We start from the raw sequence: 5,406 nt of genomic DNA on the forward strand, positions 1-5,406 counted from the left end.
AAACAAATAATCTGATACAATTTGAGAAACTGACCTACACCTATGGATGCAGTAGCTCAAAAGAGGGAACAAATCTTTACAGTGAGGATCATTCTCACCCCCTCAATACACAGGGTAGACAGGGATGGGCAACTTGGACATTGGCTACCCAAAATGGGGGGTGGGAGTGGGAGTGTCCTACAAAGGCAAGAAGTGACTGGCTTACAAGTTTCAAGAGGCTACAAGTTTCAAGAGGGATCCTAGATCTAGAGGGCATGGAGGAAGATAAAATCTCCACTGAGTAGTATCCAATCTGTCTGGGTGGGACTGATGAAAGGAGATGTGGATAGCACTCATGTGGTACAATAATGAATAATTACTATTAGGACTGACTGTGAGGATTGGAAATGTAATGGTAGACATTTTGTAGCAAAAGGAGGGGAGTGGTTGACTTTGCAGTCTAGGAGTGGAGGGCCCTGGGACCATCAAGGGAGAAGAGCAGAGTGTGGGACCCTACCTAGAGAAACAGTAACACCAGAGATGGAGGAAGGGATGATGATGTGGAGAGATGGAGTGGCTGGGAACTCTAGACCCAGAGAGGGAGAGGGGCTGTGTGCTGACGACCAGGGGGCAGACCATTTGGATGGTTGGTGATGTATGGAGGGGATGTACCATTTGGATGGTTGTGTGGGGTGTACCATTTGGATGGTTGGTGATGCACGGAGGGGATTATAACCATGGCAATGTAATGATATACAATAGGATGAATGTAAAGCTAATGTTCTCACATGTAAACTATCACATAATTCACAATAAAACATTAAAAAAAAAAAGAAGAAGAAGAAGAAGAAGCTGAATGAACCCCAAACACAATAAACCACAAAAGAAAATCATCACGACATATCATAATCAGACTCTCCAAAATCAAAGGCAAGGAAAGAATCCTGACAGCAGATCTGAAAAACAAAAAAATTACCTACAAATGACAACCAACAAGAATAAGAAATGGTTTCTCAGGCAAGAAGGCAATGCTAAGGACTTCTGAATTTGGCAGGCAGCAAAGACAGCCAGGTAGCAAAGGCTCTGTGGGGAAGGCATTGAAAACCCATAGAAGCTCTGCTCATAGAACACCACCAGAGCTCTGGGTCTAACATAAGATACAGGATGTCAGTTTCTCATACATGCAAGTGAAAAAAAATCACAATATAAAGGAAAATACTGTCAGTTAGGAAATGCTTCAAACTGACACGGGACTCCCTCTGCGACCACCCCGCCCAGGCAGAGTTCAGAGGGCAGGGCTACAGCCAGACCAGCACGGCCAACCAGTGCTAAAAGCAGCGCAGTGACATTTGCAAAAGGAGGAAGTGCAAGGGATTCTACACATTTTTTCCTCCTCTTTCCTGTCACACCTACTTTGCCCAGCCTGGATGTCGTCAGGTGGGTGGGTGTGCACCGCCCCCCACCTCCCAAAAAAAGCCCAACACTGAGTCCACAGTTTTCCCACTGCACAGAGAGAAAGAGCTTGGCGGCTGTTTATGACATCAGCCTGTGGGTCCCAGCCCTAAAGTTAACTTGCATGGGACCCTTTACGAGGGCCTGCCTATACAGCAAGAAAAAAACTGGTGTGGACTGACAGACAAACCATATGAACAATCTGTAAAACCCCAACATTAAAGGACTCAACTATCTCAAGATTATGCTGTGCACACGCAGATACATAACTGACCTTCAGAGACAAAAATAATAGACAATCTTTCACCCATTAACTTCTCAATATCTATCTGCGCACCTCTATGGTGGTGATGAGAAGAGGGGCCTGAGTGAGCGGACACCCCCACACACTGCTGGAGGCTTCTACGGTGCACATGCACTACCTGTGTAACAAGGCAACTTGACAGTCAGCCACAGTTTTACTTTTGTTTCAAAGTGGTGGTTTTTGTTTCTGCTTTTGTTTTGCTTCCACTCTTGGTCCTTTTGATCACAATTTTTTCCTGGAGGTGGGAGCTTTTCTCCCTGCATTATCCAACAAGAGTCAGCAATCATGGCCATACAGCCAAGCTACAAGCATACCCCATAACATTCCACTATTGAGACAAGAGCTGCTAAGCATTACACATGAAAAGGGAAGCCTATTTCCTGATCATATCGACCAGGAGACACCCAGTAAGCTTAATAACACAACAACAAACATCCATTTAAAATTTAAAACACCACTAGAAATGACGAACAAAAAACAAGAAAAGATCTCAAAACGTGTCCAAAAACAGAAAAGAGTAACTGAGACAAATGTGCTTGAGACAAACAAAGGGTCCCTAGAAAAGGCAGAGCAGGTTTTGGATTTGCCAGAGAAGGAATTCAGAAGAATGATATGGAAACATATTCAAACGCTCTGAAAAGGGGTTGAGGAAAACAAGGAAGAAGTCAGGAAAGTACTACAAGAGCAATCAATCAAGACTGATACAGCATTGGAAACAACTCAAAACCAGCAAAAAGAAGTCCAGATGATTAATAATAAAATATCAGAAATGGACAATACACTGAAAGGGCAAAGGAGCAGAATAGAAGAGATGGAAGCCAGAACTACCAAGCTGGAAGACAAATCTCTCAATACTGCCAAGAGGATTTAAAAAGTCTGAAGAGTGTCTAAGATTCATGCTGGATAACATGAAGAGGTACAACTGAAGAATCAATGTCATTCTGGAACAGGAAAAATCAGAGAAATCCACAGAGGAGATAGGTGAAGAGTTTCTGGATGAAAATTTCCTTAACATCATGAAAGATGAGAAGATAAACATTCAAGAAGCCAAACGTATCCCAGGAAGTATAGATCCCAAAAGAAAGTCCCCAAGATATATAATAATCAGCTATCCAAAATCAAAGACAATGAGAGAATTCTAAAAGTGGCCAGGGAGAAGGAAAGTGTCACTAACAAAGTCAAGCAAATCAGATTAAGTTCTGACTTCTCAGCAGAAGCCATTCAGTCAAGAAGGCAATGGGGAGACATATACAAAACCCTAAAAGAAAAAAACTGCCAACCAAGAATCGTCTATCCAGCAAAACTATCAATCAAATATGATGGTGCAATCAAAACATTCCAGGATAAACAGAATCTAAGAGATTTTGGCAAAACCAATCCAGCACTTCAAAACATCCTAAAGGGAGTTCTTTGGACTGAAAACCAACAAGAACGGACAACAACCAGAGATTGACAGGCATGGCAACACTACCTGGAACTCAATCAACAGATAGCAGAGTTCAGAACAGGACAGAGCTACAAAAACAAACTCAAAAGAGCCGAGAGGTCAACCAAAGATCAAAATAATATCAATGTCAAAGATAGGCTAAATGTAGGAACAGAGATTCTCTTAAATAGAGAGAAATGTTAATTGACTATAAGGTAACCCCAAAGAAAGGTAATACTTCACAACTTACCATGAAAATGAACTTCCAAGCAGAACATGAAAACTAAGAAGAAACCAACAAGAAATAGCACAAAAAACACAAATTCAGCACAAGAAGGCATGCAGAACAAAGGAACGAACACCATTACCAAAAAATTAATATAATGGCAGCAATTAATTCATACCTATCAATAATTACATTGAATGTCAATGGATTGAATGCACCAGTGAAGAGACAGAGAGTGGCAGACTGGATAAGAAAACAAGACCCTTCAATATGCTGCCTATAGGAGACACACCTTACACAAAGACATAAACAGACTAAAAGTTAAAGGATGGGAAAAAAATATACCAAGCTAACTGCAACAATAAACAAGCAGGAGTGGCAATTCTAATCTCTGATAAAGTAAACTTTAAGACAAAAACCAGCATCAAAGATAAAGAAGGACACTATCGCATGATCAAAGGGTCAATTGAGCATGACGACATAACCATAATAAATATCTACGCTCCCAATGAAAAAGCACAAGGATATATGAAACAAACCTTACTAGATATTGAAGAAAGAAATAGATAAATCTACAATTATAGTGGGAGATGTTAATATGCCACTTTCAAAAAGGGACAGAACCACCAGAAAGAAATTTGACAAAGTTACAGAGGAACTAAGCAGCACAATCTACCAACTTGACCTCATAGATGTGTACAGAGCACAATATACTTTCTTCTTCAGTGCACATGGAATATTCTACAGAATTGACCATGTGTTAGGTCACAAAGCAAGCCTCCATAAATTTACAAACATCAAAATACTACAGAGCATCTTTTCAGACCACAATACTGTAAAACTAGAACTCAACAACAAGACTAAGGAAACAAAGTTTAATACATGGAAACTGAACAACACCCTGTTGAAAAGTGACTGGGTAAAAGAAGAAATTAATGGTGAATTCATAAAGTTCCTAGAAACAAACGAGAATGAAAACACAACATACCAAAACCTTCGAGACATGGCGAGAGCGGTGCTGAGAGGACAATTTATTGTGATAAATGTGCACATCCAAAAAGAAGAAAGAACCAAAATTAACACATTAACACAGCATCTCAAACAATTATAAATTGACCAACAAAAGGAACCTACAGTCACCAAAAGAAAAGAAATAATAAAGATAAGAGCAGAAATAAATGAGATGGAAAACAGAAAAATTATAGAAAGAATCAACAGTATAAGAAGCTGGTTCTTAAAAGGATTAATAAAATTGACAAACCATTGGCAAACAATAAAAGAAAAGAGGGAGAAGACACAAATAACTCGCATTAGAAACCATGTGGGCGATGTCACAACAGAACCAAATGAAATCAAAAGGGATAATAACAGAATACTATGAAGAGTTGTACTCCAATAAATTCGAAAACCTAGAAAAGATGGATGCATTTTTAGAAAAACACATCCTACCAAAACTTACACAGAGTGAAGTAGAAAACTTGAACAGATCCATAACAAAAGAAAAATTGATCAGGTCATCAAAAAACTCCCAACCATAAGATGTCCAGGCCCAAATGGCTTCACAGGTAAGTTCTAACAAACATTCAGGGAAGGGCTGTCACCAATTCTACTCAAAATTATCCCAGAATATAGAAGAGAACAGAAAACTTCTTAATACTTTTTATGAAGCAAGCATAACCATCATACAAAACCAGGGAAGGACATCACTAAGAAAGAAAACTACAGACCAATATCCCTCACGAACATAGACGCAAAAATTCTGAACAAAATCCTAGCCAACAGAATCCAGCAGCACATCAAAAAGATAATACATCATAAACAAGTCGGTTTCATAAAAGGGATGCAATATAATCTACCACATAAATCATAAGAAGGAAAAGAACCACATGATCATATCAATTGATGCAGAAAAGGCTTTTGACAAAAATCCAACATCCATTCCTGATAAAAACACTCAACAAAGTAGGAATTGAAGGGAAATTCCTCAACATAATAAAGAGCATATATATAAAACCAACA

This window comes from Chrysochloris asiatica, unplaced genomic scaffold, assembly GCF_000296735.1.
Source record: "Chrysochloris asiatica unplaced genomic scaffold, ChrAsi1.0 scaffold00107, whole genome shotgun sequence".
In the NCBI taxonomy this organism is placed as follows: domain Eukaryota; kingdom Metazoa; phylum Chordata; class Mammalia; order Afrosoricida; family Chrysochloridae; genus Chrysochloris; species Chrysochloris asiatica.